This window comes from Etheostoma spectabile, chromosome 16, assembly GCF_008692095.1.
Source record: "Etheostoma spectabile isolate EspeVRDwgs_2016 chromosome 16, UIUC_Espe_1.0, whole genome shotgun sequence".
Classification (NCBI taxonomy): domain Eukaryota; kingdom Metazoa; phylum Chordata; class Actinopteri; order Perciformes; family Percidae; genus Etheostoma; species Etheostoma spectabile.
Window position 1 is genome coordinate 26,316,588 of NC_045748.1, and position 24,917 is coordinate 26,341,504.

Here is a 24,917-nt window from a genome sequence, read left to right on the forward strand (position 1 = left end):
GTTAATTAGATTTAAAGAGAGAGCTTGCTGATTTAAATCCAGCTCTGTGTCATGGCCGTGTGGGCAGTGTGTTTAGATGAATGCTGTGTGGCTTCCCTCCATGGCGTCAGTGCACTCTGCAGAGCTCGGCCAAATCACTTGGAACCCGAACAGGAGCGTGGACGGCACGGCACGGAGGGTCCGCCGGACTCCAGGTGGCCAAGAAAGCTCCGAGCTCCGTGCACTGGCGCCGCTAAAGGAAGACACACACACAGCTTTCATCTCCACAGTGAGTTGTGTCAGGGGAGTGAGTTGTCTATATGTCTTTGAAGGAGACAAATCTTCCTCCTAATTCACGTATACACAAACATATCCCCTGCATCTATGTCTATGCTGTCATTGCTAATCCATGGGCAGGAATGGTGCTTTTTTTTACCCATGATGCTTTCTTTCCTCCTTCTGTCTGACCTTCTCTCTGTATTTTTTATCTTTCTGCACTCCTCTCATCTCAGTATGTCCCTGTCCTCTCTTCTTTTCCAAGTGATGGACGTTTTTTTTTTTTTTTTTTTTTTGCTGATTGAAGGAACATGTCACTTCACCAGCCAAGTTGCCTTTAGGCTGCTCTGCCGTCCTCTCGCTGCATCTGTCCACTCGTCTGCCTCGTCCCTGCGTTTCTCCTCCTCTCTTCTTTAGTTTCCCCTCTTCTCACCACTTATCCTTTTCCTCTTGCTCTTTCTGTGCAGGGAATCTTGGCACACTGTGGCGGACAGCTGGCTGAGCCAATGACAAACTTGGAGGACTTGTAACGCACGTCACCCGGGTCCCTTCGGTCAAACCTACGTGGACATGCGCACCACGTGTACGTGCACGTGAACCCGGATGAGCGCCAGCACTGATCCTTGCCCTGTGAGAAGAGGACAGCCCCCCCCCCTCCCTCTAAGAGAGGTAGGCTGCTGTGCTTGTATGATTATCTATTTTGCTTTAACTTTCATGTGTTAATTATAATTGATTTATCTTATATTAATCCAAATATTAAACGTCGGATCAAGGACAATGGCCTTGATACGTCTTCTTCTTCCTGCTTTGATTGGCTGAGCTTACTTAGGGGTGTCTGAACCAATCCATGGTTACCCAGTGGTTTTAAACCTATAGAGGATAGTTTATGTCTCCCTCATGAGGAATTCAAAGTAAAATGAAAACTGTCTGAGCGGAAGCATGATGCAAGCCTTCTGTGATTGCACACCGCACCCCCCCGATAGTCTGGAGCCCTGTGTTGTCTTCCCGTCCACCATGAACTTGTTGCCGGTGCATGCGTGTTATTGTATAGTCTAGATATCAGTATGTGTCTTCTGTAATTACTCCGTAGTTTAATAGTTACTAATTCATGAGAGGACAAAGTCCTTGTGCCTGGGCGTCTAGTCGTTGTAAGGTTTCCATGGTCTTCAGGTCTGTTTCAGCTTCAGATATTTGGAATCTGTTTTGGCTGAAAGGAATAAAAAGGTTTGGTCTTTGAGTTTGGAACTTTTCTAGAAACTTGACTCAGTTGAAGATGACAAATTCCCTCCCAGGGATTAATAAAGAGTAACTCAGCGTAATGGCGGTTGTGGGGTTTGACACCGAGACATTGCTGTTGTTAAATGTCCTCTCCCCACTTGGCTGGAGCAGGTATGATGGATTACTCTTATATTTACATAGTTCACTGTGTTGTATTTTAGAAAGTAATGAGTTCAGTGTTTGCAGTGTGCTTTGATTGATTTCTCCGTACCTCAAGCACTTGGGTCATTTATTGTGTAAATGACTTTTCTCTTGTATTTCTCTCCAGCAGAGACTCATTATAACTTGGAAATACAGAGACAAAGATACTGTCCAATCTGAGATCTGAAGCCATGCAGTGATGTACAGCGTTGTGTTTCTTACTCTTCCATTTTCACTCGACAGATCTGTGAGCTACAGTTGACTTGTGGAACATTTTACCCATAACAAAAAAAAAAATCAATGGAAACGTAGCAGACAATCCCGCTGTGTTTCTCACCTTGATGTCAAACATGATCAACTCCAGTCGGCCTTGGCTGCAGGGTGGGGGTGGGGGGGGGGGGGGAGAAAAGAAAATCATCCCCAAAACGAGCGTTAGTGCCAGTTTGACTGTACTGCTCTCTTGTGAGATAAATCATATCTTTATAATGTGTTTAACCCTTGTGTTGTCTTCCTGTCTATTCTGATTGGTGGTTGGCTGTGCATGCTACAAACTGTGTGTGTCCACAAACTCTTAAATCAGTGTAAATGACGTTATATCAGACACAGACTTTGTTAGTTGGTACAAATGCCTTACAATACTTTTCTACATACAAACCCAGTCGGACTAACATTACGTCACATACACACACTGCCCACATGGCAACCTGGCTTAACCCTCTGAGGTTTATGGGCAATTTTACATATCTTCTTAAATTTTGCCTTTTTAAGGTAAAAGCTGCGAAGTGACTGCCGCGCATGCACACATGGCGATATAGACGATGAAACAACATATTGTGCAGCCCTAGTATACACCAGGACATCTACAGCAAGACTGGATGGGCTTCAGCAGCCCGAGGGTGACTGCACTGCCGGCTTTCACACAAACTCATAATAGAAGAGGAAACATTTGCAGCATTCATGACCCTAAGAACGAGATCCAGGGTACAAGCTGCCGAAATGGGTTTCCTCGGGGGGGGGGGGGGGGGGGGGGGGCGCTCCCTTAGAGATGGGGTGAGAATCACAGTCATTAGTGGGGAGCTCGGAGTAGAGCCGCTGCTCCTTCACGTTGAAAAGAGCCAGTTGAGGTGGTTTGGGCATCTGTAAGGAGGCCTCCTGGGGGGTCCCTAGGGAGGTGGTCCAGGCACGTCCAGCTGGGAGGAGGCCTCGGGGAGGACCCAGGACTAGGTGGAGGGACGTCCAGCTGGGAGGAGGCCTCGGGGAAGACCCAGGACTAGGTGGGAACACCTCGGGATCCCCCTTTCGGAGCTGCTTGATGTGGCTCGGGAAAAGGAAGTTTGGGGTCCCCTACTGAAACTGCTGCCCCCGCGACCCAATACCGGATAAGTGGATAAATGGATGGATGGATGGACATTTGCAACAACTCACAATTAAAGTGTGCGTGCGCTTCTGTGTGTGTGTGTGACAGTAACTTAAGCTAATGCAGCCTTAATAGCCACATTAGTTTCTTGCTCCGACTAAATCATTTAAAGCCGCTCCGACTACAAAATAGGTCCATTAGGTAGCCATAGATCTCATAACACACACATTAACACACACAGAAATAATATCCTGAGACGCAACAAACTTGCTTGCACCAGCACACTTTACTCTCTCCTTCTTTTTCTCACAAAACACACACACACACACACACACACACACACACACACACACAGAGTCACATCTTCTCCTGCTGCCTCTCTGTCTCATTTAAGATTTTTCAATCCAAACTAATTTGCCGCTGCTGCTTTCACTGTGGCTGTGACAGGAGTTTCCTAATGAGAGCGAGTGCTTGCAGTAATGGCAGGTGTGGGCCTTGAATCCGAATTACTGTAATGAGATGAACAGGCCTAATGGTCACAAGGAGAATAACAAGTCCAGGCGCAGGATGAGAGCACCAATAATGAGAGTGAAGGCTGGTACGCGAGTCAGACCAACAACGAGAGGGAAAGGTGACTCGTGTTTGTGTGTGTGTGTGTTTGTGTGTTTGTTTTACTCTAATGAATGGACAGCAGTGCGGAGATCCTAGACAATCCGTCGGGGATGAATATTCAACTCTGGTTTGCTTAGATCACATTTTTTCAAGTTTGTGAAGTTAAAGTTTGTTGAGCAGAGTGAACAAGGAAAGTGCTGCCTGAATTCTGAAGAGCTTTCCCTCCCTGTTGTTTTTTTATTTCTCATTGAGATCTGCAGCGAGAGTATGGAACGGTCTTATAAATAGTGATCATTAGCGGCGAAGCTGCCATGTCGGAGTGTTTTCCCGCGGAGCTGCTGGGCAGGAAGTTTGCCCTTAGTCATCATGTGCGTGTGACGATTAATGGTGCAATGACAAGCTTTTTTAGTATAACTACAGAGCCATTATCCACACGTATGCCAGTGCACCTCAGTGGATTAGTGAGCTACGGACTGCAGAGTCTCTCGTTATCTGGGAACACAAACTGCAGACCCACCGTGTTTCTAAGCCTGTACCGAGCCGCGAAGGTTTCAGGGGTAAACTTGTTGTCAACAACTTTGCGCAGAATAGTTATCCGTGAATTCCACATCTTCAAATTAGTCATTCCTACAAACAAAACTGACATGAAAAATATGAAACATACCGTCAACATTCAACGTGTATCTGTAAGATGTCAAAGAAAACGGTATGTCCACATATTTCCACCCAGATTTAAAACAAATATGAATTAAACCCAAGCATCGTTTACATTCGGGAGTCCCTGTTTGACGTGGTTTTCTGTTTTTGTCTCAGGCTACACCGTTCAGGCTGTTCTCACGAACCATTTGTACATATAGCTACGGAAAGGAATGCACCGTAATTCCTTTGTGTTGCACGCAGTTATTGCTGTATGCCTGACACTGACTGCTGCTCTCTAACGTAAAACTTAGACTTAGACTTAGACTTCTCTTTATTCTTACTTTTGGGATGACTCCCGCGAGGAAATTGAAAATTCCAGCAGCAGTTTTAGCAAGAGAAAAGAAATAAAAAATAGATAAAAAGACAGTATAAAGACAGCAAAATAACAATAATAATAATAATAACAACAATAAGAACAAATAAACAAAGAAAAGACCAATAAATTATTATTAAAGTGTCAGTGTTGAGTCCAGTGTTAAAGTGTTAAAGTGACCAGGTGACACAGGACTATCAAGCCGGCAGGGGGAGTTTGTATCCTAAGAGAAGTTGAGAGGAAAACCCAAGACTTTCACCCAGGGTGTTCATGTCCTCTGAGTACTACTTAAGGGGGCCAGTGTTTTAACCCAAACCACAATCTTTTCTCTAATCTCATCAAAACTAGACGTTTCGGTTTCTAAATTTAAAGGGGGACTTTTTGTTTTTTTGTTGCTTATCTTTTTTTTAACCTGGACCCTATGTTCCTATCTTTTTGTGTCTGAGTGACTGATGCGAACAACAATCTTTGACATTAATGCAGTATTAAGAGAGATCGCTGCAGTCGGCAGCGGAGAAACAAGCTGCAATGTGAGTTGATAGGACAGTTGTGCAGCTCGTATTTACCTTCACTAAAGTGCTGGTGTTGCCGTAACAGGCTCAGATTAATATTCTGTCTGACAACATTATGGAAAGAATTTCTAAGGAGGGCAACCTTTCTGTTAAAGAAAACCTTTCTTTTCTTATTCAAACATAAAAACATCAGAAAAATCACGTCCGCTAAACCCACCAGACTCCATGTTAATAAACAGTAGTTTTAGCATTGTAAAATACACTTTATTCAGAGTTGACGGCAACAACATAAAACAATGAAAAGCTGTTTTGGGTCGTCTTTCCAATTTTCTAACCATCACAACTCTAGTTTTGGTGGAAAAAAAAAACTTAATATACAGATTTAAATGTGGAAATATGTTGGCTTTATACACGCTAAAAGTATTGTTTTTTAAAATTGGAGTCTGTTGGGTTTAGCGCTAGCAACTTCAGCTGTTTCTGGTTAAACAGAAAGGTCTCAAAGAGGTTTTAAAGGTCTAACTCTGAAGGGATCCTTTCCATAATTTTGTCAGACATTTAGAATATTAATATGAGTCTGTCAGCCGCAAAAACAGAACTCTTCTGAAGGGAAATAAAAGCTGGACAATCACCCTACTAACTTGCATTGTAGCTTGTTTTGCCTCGGAGGACTGCAGCGATCTCGCTTAATACTGGTGTAATGTAAAAGATTGTTGTTCCCATCAGTCACAAGAAATAGCAAAATAGGTTTCAAGTTGAAAATCCATGGTGGTAAGCCTTTGACCATCATCTTTGGTTAGCAGAAGTCCCAGTTCACACTCACCTTTTGCCAGCTAAATTTGACTGTGACCAGCCAGTGGTCGCTCTAATTACTTAGGATATGAAATTGTTGTGCATAAGATTTTATACAACGTCATAAGGACCCGTTCATGAAACTGCATTGCACAGTTTTACATGCAATTTTATAAAAGAAAGGGTGGCTACCTTGCAATATTAATATAAAGGAACGTTTTCAATATTCCGTTTCCCCTGCTCTTTGGGTGTAGTCCGGTGGACTGGTGGTGTGATTTGTTTCATTCGGATGCTAACATAGCATCTTAAAGAAGGCTTTTCCTTTTTAATCCAACGTCGGTCTGAAGTTGAGTTGTTCAGATGTTCTGTAAACACAGACAGGACTGAGGAAAATGGACTTTTAGTTCCCGGGACACTGTAATGGAGTGTCTGCCAAAGGCCATAAATATACCTGTAGATGTAGATGTTATGCTGCTGTCGTTGGGCTTTGAAAACACTTTTATAATAAAAGGTGTGTGTGTGTGTGTGTGTGTGTGTTGCTCTCGGTATGAGCTGGAGGTCAGCATACACATTAGCACCCTGACAGCAGCGCAGGACTCAGCCAGGGAGCGAGGACATGGCGGCCGGCTGCTGGCAGGCTGCTGGGCTTCACTGGGACCCCCCCCCCTACCCCCCTCTGTCTGCAGCGCTTTATAACTTTATTGATCAGACAATAGCCGGGGAGCAGACCAGCCTCTTGCAGTCTCCATCTGTGGTCATTCAGCGTCAGAGGCACAAGTTCAATGACAATGTTCAACAAGGCAAGAAGCTGCCGAGGCTTAAACCATAAAAAAAAAAAATTAATACAATAGTCACCAATATATATATTCTTTTTTTTAAATGATTGTTGGGCCATTTTAGGGCCTTATTTTGACAAGACAGCTGAAGAAAGGAAAGGGAATGACATGCAGCAAAGGGCCGTAGGTCGGAGTCGAACCCAGGTCTACTGCGTCGAGAAGTAAACCTCTACATGTGGGCGCCCTCTCTGCCAACTGAACCATCCGGGCGCCCGCCACTATGTATATTCTTACAGTACAAAGTGTTGGTGTGGACACATTTCCATTACTCTTTCAAAGATTTAAGTACTTTACACCATTAATGATAATGAGTAGTAATGAATAACTTAAATCTACTTTACTTTATGCAAATGCGCTTTATTCTACACCTATAAGCTCACACAGTGAGCACAGTTCCCATTACAATCGCTGCTCTAATCACACTTGTCATGTTATTATTATTAATGTTTTTTAATGCGAGCAGCCTTAGTAGTACAGCTGTACATTTTCCGCTGGCTGTGCATAAAACTTTGGCTATGAGATGTGTTGTGGAATGAAGCCCCAGCATGTCAGTTATAATGGTGCTTCTTCAGCAATAACACACGTCCAGTTTGGATGATGAAGAAGCAAATAAAGCATCCCAGATGGCCTCCACCTCCCCTCGCTCTCTTTCACTCCGTTCCTCTCTTTGTGTTTCAATGAGAGTTTTGGTACTAACTTCACTGCGCACGTGTACATGCACAACAATATCACACTATTATTGCAAATATGACCATATTTAGACTATGAGACAGGTCATGTGAACAGCATGTGCCGTTTGGATGATATAGCATTTTCTGAACAACACATGGGGTATTCTGGTATGGGGGTGCTGTACCTCAGTCTGTAAAAGGTTGGTTTGGGTACTCAAGGGTTGCTAGTTCAAGTCCCTGTATGGAGTGTGGCCTGTTAGATGGAGTTTACCGCCTGGGAACTGCCCTTGAGCAAGGCCTTGAACCACCCACCATCTGCTCAGGACGCCTGTTGTAGTAGTAGTAGTAGTAGTAGTAGTAGTAGTAGTAGATAACTTAATTGTACTAGTGGGGCGTTTGAGGCAATGTTGCAAGGCAATTCATGACAGGACATCAGACATATGATTAAAAACATACATACAGTACAAGCAATAGACCCTGCATCAGACATAACATGAAGAACATACATCACACACTACTATACACCCTTTGGTATGACCAGGATGCTTTTATATAGACATTAGTGGTCCCCTAATACTGTATCTGAAGTCTCTTTTATATAGACCTTAGTGGTCCCCTAATACTGTATCTGAAGTCTCTTTTATATAGACCTTAGTGGTCCCCTAATACTGTATCTGAAGTCTCTTTTATATAGACCTTAGTGGTCCCCTAATACTGTATCTGAAGTCTCTTTATATAGACCTTAGTGGTCCCTAATACTGTATCTGAAGTCTCTTTATATAGACCTTAGTGGTCCCCAAATACTGTATCTGAATCTCTTATAGACCTTGGTCCCTAACTGTCTATCTCTTTATATAGACCTTAGTGGTCCCTAATACTGTATCTGAAGTCTCTTTATATAGACCTTAGTGGTCCCTAATACTGTATCTGAAGTCTCTTTATATAGACCTTAGTGGTCCCCTAATACTGTATCTGAAGTCTCTTTTATATAGACCTTAGTGGTCCCTAATACTGTATCTGAAGTCTCTTTTATATAGACCTTAGTGGTCCCTAATACTGTGTCTGAAGTCTCTTTTATATAGACCTTAGTGGTCCCTAATACTGTATCTGAAGTCTCTTTTATATAGACCTTAGTGGTCCCTAATACTGTATCTAAGTCTCTTTACAGCCACTAGAGCCAGTCCCACAATGAGCTTCCTTAGTATGTGCCATTTCTGAGTCTTTTAAGCGTTTGAGGAGGGGAGCGGGGGGGCAAGCTGTAGGCTGGGGGTTTCCTTAACCAACTGCCACTTTGCTTATTTGAAAGCCATGATGTCTCTCATGGGTGGGCCAAAAAGGCAGAGCAGGATACCCGGGGCTCGGTTTACACCTATCACCATTTCTAGACATTGGGGGACCATAGACAGGCTGGGAGAATGCATGTTAATGTTAAAAAACCTCATAAAGTGAAATGTTCATGCCATGGGACCTTTAAGTCTGTTATGGCTTGTTATGGCCCACTCACTCTCATCTCTCCTTAGTGCATGAGCTGTGAGCGTGTGTGTGTGTGTGTGTGTGTGTGTGTGTGTGTGTGTGTGTGTGTGTGTGTGTGTGTGTGTGTGTGTGTGTGTGTGTGTGTGTGTGTGTGTGTTGTGGTGTGTGTGTGTGTGTGGTGTGTGTGTGTGTGTGTGTGTGTGTGTGTGTTGCTCAGGCCTGTGTGTAGTGTGTAACAACAAATGAGTGTATAAATATCAGCATACAACATTAAATAAAGAAATGTATTACAATGATTTGATTCTAGAGGCATTCTTTGGACATAAAGCGCATTTAGAACCTGCGTCTCAGTCGGGGTTTTCCCTCAGCTTTAGCCCTCATGTCTGTTTATGGCTCACGTTACTATGGTCTCTAGCTGACAGTTTGCAGGGCTGCAGACCCGAGTCAGGAGTAACACAGCTACTTTGAAACATTATCCAAGAACTGCTTGTCAGCAGGTTTCTGGATATGCGCACACTTCGCTACGCCGACCTTTTCAAGATGCTGGTTGTAAGGAATGAAAGAGGCACAAGTGAGAAAGTCGTATTCTGCGCGCCTACGTGTACACGAGAAGATTAGAGGAATATTCACGTTCATTAGCGTTAGCCGGCAGCTTAGTAGTAGGAACATTATCTAACTCCCTCCTGAAGTAGTTGAAAAATAAATAAAAAATACGGCCATTCCCCCAATGGCCGTATTTTTCAACTATTCCAGGAGGGAGTAAGAAGTGGCTCAGTCTGTAGGGAGTTGGGTTGCAAACCAGAGGGTCTCTGGTTCAAGTCCCCATACACACCAAAGTATGGGGGTGGACTGGTAGCTGGAGAGGTGCCAGTTCACCTGCCCTCGTCCAACTGCCACGGTGCTCTTGAGCAAGGCACCGAACCCCCAACTGCTTGGGGCGTCTTTCCATGGGAAGACCCCCCCCCCCCCCCACTCTGACATCTCTCCATTTGGTCCATGTATAGGTACAGAGCATGTGTGTTTAGTTCTGGTCTGTGTGAAAACATTGTAATTTCCCCTTGCAGGATTAATAAAGTATACATTATTATTATAATTAAGAACTACCACAATAAAAACATTGGGAAGGGCTGCGACATATCCCAAAAGACACGCCAAGATTTCTTGTATTAGTCTAAAGAAAATAGCACAAAAACTTTTACCAGTGGTGCCTTTTTTTTGTTCAATTCAATTGTCAATTTGTTCAATAAAATAATGACTTCCTTCCTGGGAAATGATTTCCTTTCACTGGCGCCTTTACAAAAATATTGATTAATGGGAATTGTCCTAACAAAAGGAAATAATGCAACATGCTTGTAAATAGTTGTAATATGACTTTGATACAGGCTTCTCCTGAGCAGCTTCCTGCTGCCAAGTCAGTCATTTCACTGGATAACAATGAATGAATGTACGTATTGTAATAGGAGAGCATAAATGCCAAATATTGAACATATGATAAAACTACGAAAGTCCCTTTATGGACTACCAGAATCCAATGAAATGATAATGAGGTGAAAACAGTAAATAAAAAATAGAATCTATCCTTGACTGGGTTACAGGTGCAGAGCATCGCAGACACCTGTACTGTTTCGCCCTCTGTCACTGACAGACAAGTTCATAAACTCTAACTCAAAGCATTACATTTGATTTTTATTATTAACCCCCCTAAAAAGGGCCTAAAATAGCCCACACCTGGGGATTTTGAGGTGTTCCTCTGTGGAACAGAATCAACTAAACTGGTGGCTGCGTTTGAGGTTGAATTGCCTGAAATTGAATTGTAGATTAGGTGTAATTTGGGTGTAAACACGCTCGCTGATTTCACACATAAGACTATATTCCACCTCGTTCCCTCAGTCACAATCACCCATCGATGCAAAAGTCAGCTTCTGTTGAGATTGAATATGGAGTCTTTTTCTTGCTGGGTTGTTTGTTTTACGCTTGATTGCAGTATGTATTTAGAATAAATGTGTCAGTCCTGACTCTGACTGGTGCGGATTCCCCCTGCAGCTCCGGCTGGAAACCTGGACATTTTTCTGTCCTGCTTCCGTTACAAAACTGTGGCGACCAATCACAAACTGGCTCATCCACCCGGCGCGCTATTGGCAAAATGAAAAGATGACGGCAAGCAGCTTTTTGCTTACCTTCAACATGGCTGCCACCATCGCGGCTATTTTAAAAGAAGTCCTGGAACAATTCCTACAAAAGAAGGATGTGTTCGCCTACTGTTGGAGCGAAATCATGCTCCGGTCTCAGGGTTCAGTCCATTATTAGTCAGAATCTCAGAAGTTGATGTGTGAATCCTTTTTATTACATAGGATATCCTAGAGGCAAAGTTACCTGGATCAAGCTGTCACAGCTCTCCCCTTCCTTTGTCTGACTCCTCGGCTCTTGCACCCCTGGTCTTCTTCACTACGGGGGCCTGGGGGGGGGTCTCCAGGCCACAGTGGTGTGATGTGTTTGTGTGCTTATTTCGTTATCTTTCAGTTGGAATGTGACTGAACGTTTATGACCCTCAGTTCAGGACCTGCAGAGCAAAAGATCAGTTGGGCTGTAAAGAGGGACTGGAACCAGACCCTAATTATCAACATAGTTAGGAGAATGTACCAGAACATCTTATGTTATAGAACAGAAGTATTGCAAAACAACTTAATGCATGAACATCAAACTTAATGCATGACCAACATGTCTTCATTTATGTTGAAATAATGCTTTTGCCTTTTAGCTTAAATACATAATGTATAATGCGAACCACACACAATGTTTAAGCACATATAACATTTTAAATCCCAACACTGTCTACCGACCGGCTCTGCAAACTACGTCACCCGGATCGTTGGTCTGATTGGTTGAAGGACCATCCGATCACGTACAGAGTCATTTGAACTATGCCCGTTGATCACGCGTCGTGTGCAGGAGAACACACAGAGCCGACTCCCCAGACTAGTCATCGGGGTGCATGCAGCAAACAACTCATGGCTCACAAAAATTGAGTTTTCTCCATCAAGCACCAGTAATTTCTCTTGATTCTTGGGTTTCAGGAACACCTTTAAATTAGTATTCTTCCCATGTGGTAACATGAAGGATGGCATTAGCATATTGGTGTATTCCTTTCTTTATGTATTCTCAATATTTTCTCTGAGCCCAGATTTCCAATTTCCTTTTTTATGTGCTCGGTGTTATCTTGTGCCACAGCGGCGATTGTAGTCAATCCCATAAAGCATCAGGCTCTTCAACTGTTTGTCTAATTAGTTCAGCGCCTTTTCTTAACGACGGCTGTTTTTTTTCCTGCCGGAGCTGCCGGGACCTTCTTTTGGCTTCCGTTTTGTGGATGTGGAACGTAATTCTGCCTGTTTTTGGGGTTCTGGCTCTGGCAGCCACTTTCTATTCACAGTTTCTCAATGTGGTTGTTTTCACTCATCTTCAAATACGTGTGAGTGCCATCAGCGATTCTATTTCAGGTGTGTGTGTGTGTGTGTGACTGACGGAGGCCATACGTGGCACACATCAAACTTTTTTCAGATTTTGATGCTTGTTGTCTAAAACCTGAGTGATCACAAGATATCAAGATGGTCCTCGTGTTGGAGTATAAATACCTACAGACAGATATATTAAACAGAATACTACTGCAAAATTGGCTTGTCTTCAATGTTTGTGTTCTTTATTTCTTTACAGCTTTTTTCCAAGTTTCTGTCGCTTTTTTTTCGAGTTTTTTTTTTTTTTTCCAACACTTTTCCCGCCTTTTTTCCTCTCTTCCTGCCCTCCTGCCTGGGTATAAATATATTTAAACAGATCAATAAGGAATGGAATAAAAATGGAATACCACTAACTGTGTACTCTCTCTCTTCTCCTCTCTCTCTCTCTCTCTCTCTCTCTCCTGTCAGAGTAACATCTTCCACATTGTGTAATGTCAATAATGTCAATGTAGTCTCTCCAGAGTCCATGCCAAGTCTCAAGTCCCAAGTCTCTGAGCTGGAGTCCAACTTAATGTCCATTGCTGAGCTAAACATGTTTGCTAATCTTAAAATAAAGATGGTTGAGTCCCACGTCTATAGATACAACTGTTCAGTTTCTACGTGCCAGATCCATAAATATACAACACAATTATTTTTTTTCGGGGCCTTTATTTGAGAGGAAAGTTGAAGGCATAATGGGGAGAGAGGGGGGGGGGATGACTTGCAGCAAAAGGCAGGTTGGAATCAAACCCTGGGCCGCTGCAGTAAGTAGCCTTAGTACTCTGGGCGCACACCCTACCAGGTGAGCCATCCGGGCGCCCCCACATGTGCAACTGAAGTGCAAAGTGAGTCAGAGTCCCAAACTCCGGTCCACTTCTCCGCCAGCTGCCTGAATCCGTAAATCAGCTGCTGTCCGATATTTTCTTCTTCTTCTCTTGATAAAAACCTCCGCTCAGCTTCCCCGGCGCCATCCGTTCCTCTGCGTGATGATGATGATGAATGAGTGGAGGTTTTGAAGTGTTATACCGCAGACGGCTCCACTGTGCTCATGTAACTCGGAACATTTGTAATATACGGCTCCGCAGACATGAGCCGTGGTGGCATTATTGCATTAGTGGACGGACAATGATATCGCCGGACAGCTTGATTAGTTCCATTTATCTTCACGCTGTGGAACGCGGCTCTCACTGCTTCCAGATAACACTGCAAAGAGCCCGCTGATTTCCTCACTTTTCATTTGATTTTATGTTTTTTTTTTTTTTTTTTTTTTCTCTTATCGGACCAGAAGGGAAAAAAAAACCCTGAGAAGTGAAGATTAAAATCCTGTTGAACTGAATCAACAGGAGAGAATATTAAGTCCCCCTGATACTCTGAGTCCCCTTGGTAAGGAGAAGAAGTTCCTATTTTACATCCTGGACGGGTTAATGTGCGATAGGCCCACAGGACGTATGACATTGACATTTTTTTGGGGGGAATTCAAGTTTTTACTTTTACTCAAGTGTCAATAAATCAAAACGGAACTGATAGCATTGTTGCGGTACAATAACATGTATGAAGGCCCATGCATACGTACACTCAGAATCAAATTAAGTAATAAAAGTTTTTAAAAAAAAGTTGAAAATAAATTAAAAGGAGAATGACTCCAGCAGCCACAGTGGCACGTCACTATCATTACAATACACCTGCAATACCATAGGCCAATAAGTGATCCCATGACCTCTGAAATTCTAGGAATCTAAGGAATAAATCCGTAAAATAACAGATAAAGTACTGGCAGCTCATTCCCCGGGAAAAAATTGAAATTAACAGAAATACTAAGCTGCTCAGTTAGTAAACTTCTGAAAACATTGAGAAAAACTTTGCAAAGGTTGAAATAAAAAAGTTGCATAAGTTTTTTGGGACAACTTATGCAATCTGCAATGTAAATGATCAGAAATACAACTTTGATTCTGTTTCATGGACAATGTCTGTTAGATTATACAGTCAAACCAGTGGTGTAGTCTACGTGATTTGCAGCATACCCACTAAGAAATCTCCAGGACTTCCATGTACCCACTTAAACCAACAGATTCAGGAACAGTTTCTACCCACAAGCCATCTCTCTGATGAACAGCTGACTTCTGACCCACAGTGTCAGGTTCAATTCTGGTCCATAACCCAGCAACACTGTCTCTACAGCACCTGTTAAAGGTTCCACTTATTATTCCACTTATATAGTATTTTTCATCATTCTCATTCTCATATCTCACTTATTATTTTCTATTTACTCATCATTCCCATTCTCACATCTATCTTATTATTTGTTATTTATTCATCATTCTCATTTCCTATTACAGAACTGTCCATAATGTTCATACTGTTCATATTGGAATATAATAACATAATACTATTCATTCCAGTATCCTTGCATGCTCCATATTTAAATTTTTTATTGAACTCTTCGTTCACTCATGCATCTATATTGTTTCTGTTTAGAGTATGTATATAGTGTGTATATATTAGTGTGTATATATTGTTTTGGTTGTTTTGTGCGTAAGCACAATGTGAGTAACGATGCTCCAAAGATAAATACCTCGTATGTGTCCTCATATCTGGGAAATAAAGCTGGTTCTGATTAAAAATGACCAATTATACCCAACAACATATTTATGTGACAGAACTTTCACTTCAGATATTTAGTCAGGTTCAGCAAATATGACAGAAAGTCAGTTTTGTAAGTCTTACCTACTGAATCGTTAACTAAACGCAAAACCACTGCTCTGGTCCTAAGGCACGCCGGCTCAGACAGGCTCAGACACACACACACACACACACACCAACGCGCTGAGTTGTGGATGTATATCCAGCGTTTTGGCACTCGGGCCCACGTTGAGATGAAGGGGATGGTGAGCTGACTGTGTTGCAGCACCGAGATGCTGTCTGGAAGCGACACTGCACTCACGGGATAGTCTGAAAACCACCACCGCTTGACAAGGAAGTCATCTCATTAAAGAGAGGACGCCCACTTAGATGTGCAGCTTACAAACCAGGACTTAATGGAGAATTGGAAGATACAGTCTACTTCCCGAAGCTTTCTCACAGAGTTGAGTTCATCGTCGGCTCTTGTTGCCGGGGAAGAAATCCGATGCTTCAGCAAGTAAAAAGGCACACACACACACACACGCAGTCTCAGTTATTGATGCTGTTCAATTTCCTCTGCTCTGTATTGTAAGCGTGTTCACTCCATCTGAGCTAATGGCCTGCACCTATTGGTTAAAACCTTTGCAATGTGTAGTCCTCGGGGGCCTATCAGAGCTCAGCGCTGTCTGGGGAGCACTGGGCTGAATGTACTGATGCACTCTGGGTAATCCGCTGGGAACTTCTTTTTTCCTGTGGTGGAAAGTCAGTGTGTGTGTGTGTGTTCTTTAACTATAGTCATGGGGTCCAATAAACAGGAATACTGTATACTTGTGGGGTCCAGACAGCTTTGTGGGGCCAAAATGCTGGATCCCACAATTTAAAAAGCTGTTTGAGGGTTAAGACTTGGTTTTAGGATTATGGTTACAATTTGGTTAGGGTAGTAAGGGTTAAGGTCAGGGTAAGGGTTAAGGTTAGGGTGAGGGTTAAGGTTAGGCATTTAGCTGTGATGGTTGAAGTTTAGGGTAAGGGGCTAGGGAATGCATTATGTCAATGAGGGGTCCCCACAAAGATAGTGAGATGCACTGGTGTGTGTGTGTGTGTGTGTGTGTGTTGTGTGTGTGTGTGTGTGTGTGTGTGTGTGTGTGTGTGTGTGTGTGTGTGTGTGTGTGTGTGTGTGTGTGTGTGTGTGTGTGTGTGTGTGTGTGTGTTACATGTACAGAAGGCTGTGGAGACCAATAGATTTTCTGTTTTCTTTTCTTTCTGTGCCAGTTTAATACTGGATGGTAGCTGGACACAGTATTTCCATTTTGAGAGTTATCACTCTATTTAATGGGTGTTATTAGTGGTTATTAGCCTCATAGATATGTTTTCAAAGGGGCTTGTAAACCTACAACATTAAGAAGCTTTTATCATCTATATACAGGGTAATGGTTGCCATTAGCGTAGTCAGGACCCCTAGGCCTGTACTTTTTAATGCCTTGATCATACCATGGTGTTTCATAAGAATCAGAATCAGCTTTATTTGCAAATCATTTCCAGAATAATTTTCTTAATTGAGTCAGGAATACATGTTTATCACAGAAAATAAGGAAAGGCCGTTGATTTTCATGTAGAATTTTTTTTTTTTTTAACTATTTTTCTTGTATTTTTTTGTATGGTTGACTACCATACAAGGGATAAAGTGGAGGAGCTGAAACTCCTCAATGACCGAGGTCTGCAGCTTTGCTGGATCGTTCCGTTTAAAAGGCAAAGTGAGTCTTGATGAGATGACTGAAGCTGGTTGGAAACTCTCAAGTGTGGAGGCTGAACACATCTCACTTACCACCATCCGGAGTGAAACAGTGAGGAAATGAGACGACCTGTTGCTTTAACGACTCTGGAAACATGCCTGCAGCCTCTGTTTGGATCATTGAACACATGATATCCAACACGTTAAGATACGAAGACAGTAGCTGCTTTATTTAATGTCCCACTTATGATTATCAAAGTATTGATAGAAATGTTCTTCACAAGTACCGTGTTTTATCTGAGGAACCAAATATCACCCCAAAATCAAAGGGATAGTTCACATGTTTCATTGGTTGTGTGAGCTGCTTTGGTAGCATTCTGGGCAAAAGTCACCACAAATATATAGAGGCTTACTCCTTGACCCAGCGGCCGCAGGTTCAACTCCGACCTGCAGCCCTTTGCTGCATGTCATTCCCCTCCTCTCTCTCCCCCATTTCAAGTCTAAGTTGTCCAATAGGGATAAAAGGCCAAAAATGGGGGCGGCCTATAGCTCACTCTAAAGCCCATGCGCTCCCCTCATGTTGGCTGAGTCCTGCAGCGGCCCGGGTTTAAATCCAGCCTGCGGCCCTTTTCTGCGTGGCATCCCCCATCTCTCTCCCCCTTTCACGTCTGTCCACTGTCTCTCTATCTAATAAAGGGGAGGAAAAAAAACAACAATGATCCTTAAAAAAAAAGAAGCCAAAAATGGCCGAAAAATAATAAACTTAAGAACTGGGCAAGACTTGACAAGTCCGATTTGACTTTGTAAAGTCCAGTTCTCGCAGTTTGTAACACAGGAATGAAATGTACTGTGGAACACACACCACACACACACACACACACACACACACACACACACACTCTATACACCACCAACCACACACACACCACACTCTACACACACACACACACATGATTTGACGAGCAGTCGACAACATAACCAAGATTTGACCGGAAGTTCTCAGTCGGTCGGGGGGGCACCCTTAGGCCAGTGTGGTCTTGTGTTCGTTTTTCCACCCGCGGCTACAAATCCCAGACATGTTATGGACATGAAGGGGTCTCACCGCGGCGTGTGATGGATGCTGATCTCCCAACAGCAACGCTGATATTCACAGGCCTAGGATGGAAATGTGACAGGAGAGGCGGGGGCCTAATAGTGATCCTGTGTGGGATTTGATGTGTTGTGATGTTGATTACAGCGTCCCACCGCTTCCATCTCTTCAAATGCATCACACGGCTTGATGATTGCCCCCCCCCCCACCCCCCATTCCCCACTTGATCTCTCCATCTATCTCCCATCTGTTTCCCCCCCATCCTCCCTGTCTTGTTTACTTTAGGTGAAGATGCAACAGTTGTATTGTCGGGGTGATCTCCAAATTGCAACATCCCACATCCCACTTCTGTCAGTCACAATTCATCATTTGATCCATTTCTCCGTGCTCCATCCTTTCATCCATCCCTTCCCGCCTCCATCTCTCTCCTTCTGTGTTCATTTCTTTATTTACCGGGAGGAAGATACGACGCAAGGAAGAGCCGCCTTTAGTTTGATGTCGATTGCATCATTTCTGTCAGTAATAATTTATCCTTTTTATTTGTTTCGCCCCCCCCGCTCTCGCCAACTCTGTCACATTCATGTTGATTAAGTGCAAGGACGATGTGATAAGAGAATAAGCTGTTGCCGATGTAATCTTGTGATGTTGATTGCAACATCCCACCATCTATGTCCAGCACAATTTATTATTAGCTGATCATGTGCCAGTCCTCTCTCTTTCTCTGTCTCTCCCCCTCTCCCTCTCTATCTCCCCTCCCTCCCTCTCACTCTCTCAAATCCCATTTCCACTTTACCAACCATCACACCTCTAGTTTTGGTTGAAGTTAACACATAGTTTACATAGTCTGGTGGTGGTGGGTGTAGCGCTAGCAACTTCATAGCTGTTTCTGGCTAAGTGGTCTATCTCTGAAGGGATCCTTTCCTTATTGGTGTAATTTGTTTTTGTTTTATAGAATTGTTATTAAAGAAAAGGATCATATAGGAAGCTGTATCAAACTCACAGTATTGGTTTCAGTACAGGTATGGAAAGGTTTTTAACAATACCCAGCCCTATCAACCCCAACTTCCTCTCCATGTGCTTCTTTGGGTGCTAGAATGTCCAACTGCAGTGTTGAACACATCTCCCTCTACCTCCCCCTCTACCTCCTTCTCCTCCCTCTTTTCCTGGTTTCCTACCTCTTGGTAAGGTCATTTTTTAACCCGCCGATAATAGCAGGAAAGGAGCATCTTTAGAGACAGTATATTTACTTCCTCGGTGCTGGAAGTTCATCCTTGCACTGATGCTCAGTTTCACATTGATCCCGGTGCGAAAGCTGCACAAACGCATGAAACTCATCATCTCAACAAGCTGAAAGTGCATTTTCATTGAGTTTCAACAGCAAGGCGATCGAAGGGACCACTTAAAAGTGACTAATGTCTGGGTTCTGTGTGTGTGTGTGTGTGTGTGTGGTGTGTGTGTGTGTGTGTGTGTGTGTGTGTGTGTGTGTGTGTGTGTGTGTGTGTGTTGTTTGTGCGCTACTTATGCTTTTGTCTTCGGCCAACAACTATACTCAAGGACTCCTTTGTCCCTCATGTTATTATACCCGGGGGGGAGGAGGATATAGGGTAAAAAGGACAGTATATACACACACACATACCTGGACTCACATAAATACCTGAACACTTGAACTGCTCTTAACTAATAATTTATGGTACATGTCTTTTTATTTCTTTCTCTCTGTGCTGTATTTTGCTGAAAACTACTGCTGGAAATTTCTATTGTCTTGCGGGTGTCCTCCCAAAAGGATTAATAAAGAGAAGTCTAACAACTAGCAGTCAAGGATCCATATTTTCTGGTAGTTCATCAGAACTCTCTCTCTCTCTCTCTCTCTCTCTCTCTCTCTCTCTCTCTCTCTCTCTCTATCTCTCACTTAAAGGAGTTTCACACTCTTGTCCAACTTATTGTCTGATAAGAGACAATGCCAGTTTAATGGATGTGTTTGTGAAAAGGAAACCTAAAGAGACAGATGTCTGTTTTTCCGTGGCCCCCAGAGAGCTCAATGTTTCGCAATTTAAGAACAAAAAAAAGCAACTCAACGAACATCTGTTCCAATTTAACACTTGAAAACATTGACAACATACGTAGCATTTGAAAAAAGCTTAAGACAACAGGCACTTGAGGGGATATTAAAATGTGATGCACATGCCACAGCTGTGACATACAGATGTTCTATAACTAAAGATGTGACCAATGGTATGAAACGGTGGACACTTCCTGTCTTCTAAATTGGTCTTGTTTGAAAGTGTAGTGAATGTCGTTGTTGAAGGGCTTTCGCAATTGTTAGCCGACGTTGCTTATCTGTGTTGCCAGACCTGGTGAGAGTTTGGTCCTGTGACACAGGGCTGTAGTACTCGAGTCCGGTCTTGGACTCGAGTCCGGACTCGAGACTGTTTTTCAATGGTCTTGGCCTTGTCTCTGACTCGCTAGTATTTGGACTCAGCCTTGTCTCGGTCTCGGCCACTGGTCTTGCCCAATGTGGCTTTTGGTCTGGACCGAGTCCAGGTGTCTTTATTATGTTGATAATAATATTGGAGGGAAAGTGAAACCCAAAATGATTGTCTTGATACTGTCATGCATAAGACCTTTTTCTGTCCTAGACTCGGTCTTGACTCAGACTCAAACATCTTTGGACTCGGTCTTGACTTGAACTCGACTAGTCCAGTTCTTGGACTTGTCTCGGACTTGACTAAGGTGGTCTTGACTACAGCCCTGCTGTGACAGAAACAGGTCTTTAAACAGGTCTCAATGTTTTAGTGTCAGGATGTTCACGAGATATGTGGCTTGTAAAAAATGTGTCCAGTAATTACTTTGGTGTCTCTGTGTCCCCACCGCTAGCAGAAGATGGCCGCCCACCTAGAGCCTGGGTCTGTCCGAGGTTTCTGCCTGTAAAAAGCCTGTTTTAATGTCTTAATGCCTGTTTTTTTCTCGCCACTGTCGCACCAAATGCTTGCTTGTGGGAAATTGAATTTGTTGCTTCTTTGTGAATTAGTGAGTGTTGCCTAGACCCATTCTACCTGTAAAGTGTCCTGAGAAAACTGAGTTATTTGACGCTAATTTGAATTGACTGTGGGGTGACAGAATCGGTCATAATCTGTGTTCACGTTCACTTCTCGCCGGTCTCCTAAGAGGCGTGACAGCAGACAGACCCAAGTCACATAGATGCAGGAATTACTGAGTTGGGGTGTCACGCTTCAAAAACATCTCCAACAGCTCTTGGTGTCATTTGTGGATTATGGAGTTATCAGTCCTGCATTGCCAGACCTTCCTCCACAGCGCTGCAGAGGATGGTCTGGCTAGTCCACACAGCAGTCCAGGATGGGACGAAAACATGCTCTGGTTTGTTGGCATTTCATTAAACCAATCCCAATCTTCTTGGCCGGCGCTAAGCTCCGGACGGAGCAACCTTGCCTTTGCAAAGGAGTCTCGGGAAAGAACTTTAGAAAACTCCGATTGGACAGATAGTCTAGCTAGCTGTCTGGATTTACCCTGTAGAGATCTGAGGAGCAGTCCTCAGAAATCCAACGGAGTTTAAAATTACATAAAAATCAAAGAAAGACATCCGGACGAAAATGAAGGAAACCCGGCGAAATTTCTGGGAACACCTAAACAATCCCGGAAATGAATATATTGTTGATATAGACTCTGAAGTTATTGAAGTCTATCGGTCAGTGGTGTTGAAAAGTGACCTACGCTTTATTATTGTTAACCTAGCATTAGCTTTTAGTTTATCAATGTAATATCTGATTCATGTCTTCACATTATATTCCGCAATAGAAAAGGGCTCCTCTAATAATCGTTTTTCCTCCCAGCAGGAGGACGACAGTAGGACCGACAACACGTAGCTTTCTTATGATAGCAAGTAGTTAATTAGAGTTTTAAATGAGGCTCAACAAACCACACCAACAGCTTTATCTTTCTGAGTCTCACAACTCATCATGATGGTGAGTTATCGGGACAATTAGCAGCAATGATTATGACCCTGATGTATAAGAAAGAGAAGTCATTTCAAACCAAGGTTATTAATCATCATAATATAATCTATCTAGAAGTCTGCAGCAGCCGAGCGTCAGAATAGCAGACTGGCTAGATTATAGCTGTTGACAAATTAAAACAAAGAGGTGGGGGAATTCATGTTCCACCCTATCTGAAGGTTGTCCCCCCGCCCCCCTAGAAATATAATTAAAACCATGCTGTGTATTGTATGTATGAAGACATAGAGGAACAGACACAAGCTTTTATTTTGAAAAGTAGAAGCCCAAATACAGATTACTAGACGGAAACCACACTCACACACTGGATAGGTAGCTGGATTGCTGTTGCTGATGACCCTAATATTGTTATCGGACCTTGGTGTTTGGCAAAATATGGTAAATCATTTACGGGGGGGGGGGGAGGGGGGGATTTTAATTTACAAATTACAGACAAAAATTAAAGACAGGAACAGGTGAGTAAGGCTATAGTCACTGAGACAGACACATAAATGCATGCTCACACACATGCACACAAAAATGACAAACATGCATGTGCAAAGTACATATTTACACACACACACACACACACACACACACACACACACACACACACACACACTAGGCTGGGGCCATCTGTTGATCTACAGTAGATTAGCCTGCTGGTGGGAGCAGCAAGCTGTGATGTGCCAGTGTCTCGGGGCCGAGCGTGACGAGGTGTCAAAGTGTTTCGCTCTGCCTGCCAAGTATCTCTCTCTCTCTCCTGTCTCCCCCCCCTTCACCTCCCTTAATCTCCTTAATCCATTCCTCTTTTTCTACATGCCTCTACATCTCCTTTCTTTCTACATCTCCTCATGTTCTTGCATTGCCAACTCCATCTCCACTGTCACTCCCCGATGTGAGTCGAGTGCAGATTTGAGTCGCGCATGCGTCACTTTGCGACAAGTAGCATACAAGATGCTAACGAGGAACTTCTGTAATGTCAACACAGTAAAAATGGACCTACTTAATCAAGTTCATTCACTGCTGGCTACAAGTTAGCATCAAACACAACAAAGGCTGTCAGTTGAATGGTGTTTTGAGCTAACGTTAGCAATCAAACAATCACAGATAGCTAAAACGTTTTTGAAATGACTGCTAAGTTAGCTACAAGTTAGCATCAGACACAACAAAGGTCAGTTGAATGGTGTTTTGAGCTAATGTTAAATAGCTGAAACCTTTCTTGAAATGATTTCAATCTTCTGTTATTGTTTGTAATGAGTAAAGTTTAATATTTCATGGATTTCAAAAATGTTAATATGACACGTTATGTTGTAAAACGTTTAAATCTGAGCTTGCGCAACTCACATCTGCACTCGACTCACATCGGGGAGTGACATCCACATTGCTGTGGAGCAAAGTCTAGCTACACCACAGATGCATTCTGGGATAGGGAGAAAAAAACACTCTGGGTTATTTGCATTTCTTTAAACCAATCCCAATCTTCTTGTTCCTCACAGCATAGGCACTGATTTTTAGATTTGTTCCCTAGGGTTGTCCAAAACCTGAATCTGAACATAAGGCCTGCAAAATACACAGACCGTGACAACCCCATTTTATATTAGGACAGTCAGTTCATCCATCAGAACAAACACCCCATTGCCAAATAAAATAAATACCACCCAATATGAATCAAAGATCAGTTGATCAGTGTAAAATATAAAGGTTGATTAATGTGTACACTAACTGGCACACCCACCGCGTTCACACCTGCTTTGATCGGTACATTTTTAGCTATTCAAACAATCAGCACAGCAACGCAATCTACATTTATCACAAAGACACTTCTATATCGCTACCATCACTGGCTTATTCTTACAGTTCAGAAAGCAGTTCAAAGTGTGACTGTGAGTTGTTGAGGAGAGTTGAGGAAAACTGACAGACTGCTGGCTCCACTGGGAGTTGCATGTTGAGTGGATGTTTATTGTCGTGTCCAGTCAGCCATGTTCTATGTATGTGGGCCAGCTGACATCCTATGGGACAACACACACACACACGCACAGGCCAGGCCAGGCTGTTATTTTGGATGGTGTTATGCTGAAACTGAACTAACTGATTTGAAAGAACTGAATAACTCTGCATATGCTCAGTAGTGTCTCTTTCCTCCAGCCCCCTGGCCTGTCCAATGGATTTAACATTGAGATGACACAACGCACATAAGAAACTGTTAATCCAAGTTCTGGGGAAGTTTTACAAATTCAACCTTGTCGTTGTTTGTAGTTGGAGGTTTTTTGTCCTTCAAAAGTTACAAGTTACAGAGGTCTCTTTCATAATAGAGGTCTATGGGGAAAATGCTGGAACAGACTTGAATGTCCACAGTAACCCTTGTCACCTCTCTGAGAGTCTTTAAAATAACACCCCAAAAACAAACAAACATTAAAAATATAATAGTGAAATGAAATGTCTGTTAAAACATACACGTCTGATGTCTTAAACTGAGTAAATGCAGCAAATTTGATAAGAAGAATATTACAATAGTTACTGTTGCTAGACAAATAGGAGGAAAAAAAGCAAAAGCAGTCAAATAAAAAGGCTCACACACACACACACACACTCAATCACACACACACACACACACACACACACACACACACACACACACACACACACACACACACACACTAACACACACACGCACACACACACACAACATACTGTCTTCACTTTCCTCACTGTCCATCTCCTGAAATGCAGCCCAGTTTTCCAGCCAGTCTGTGTATTTGCTTATTTTGGTGAACTCAGCATGAGTGTATGCACGTGCATGTGAGAGAGAGAAAATGTGTGTGTGTGTGTGTGTGTGTGAGGGTGCCATCTGTTAAAATATTGAGTGGAACAGACCAGTATTATTCCCACAATCCCTACCCTGCTGTCCCCTCTCTTTGCCATCATTTACTCTCTCTTTTATGGCCATCTAATCTATCTATCTATCTATCTATCTATCTATCTATCTATCTATCTATCTATCTTATCTTTTCTTCTTTGCCCTCCTTTCTCTCCCTTTATCATCTC

General features: G+C 42.9%; 1 protein-coding gene across 1 annotated transcript in view; it reads left to right on the plus strand.

The window, feature by feature from the left end:
• Positions 1–24,917, plus strand: part of LOC116704602 (leucine-rich repeat and fibronectin type III domain-containing protein 1-like protein) — a 202,054-nt gene that overhangs the window by 17,528 nt on the left and 159,609 nt on the right. Inside the window, exon 3 of the mRNA XM_032540194.1 lies at positions 723–924. The gene's annotated coding sequence lies outside the window, so the exon portion shown is untranslated. The remainder of the gene's footprint in view (positions 1–722; positions 925–24,917) is intronic.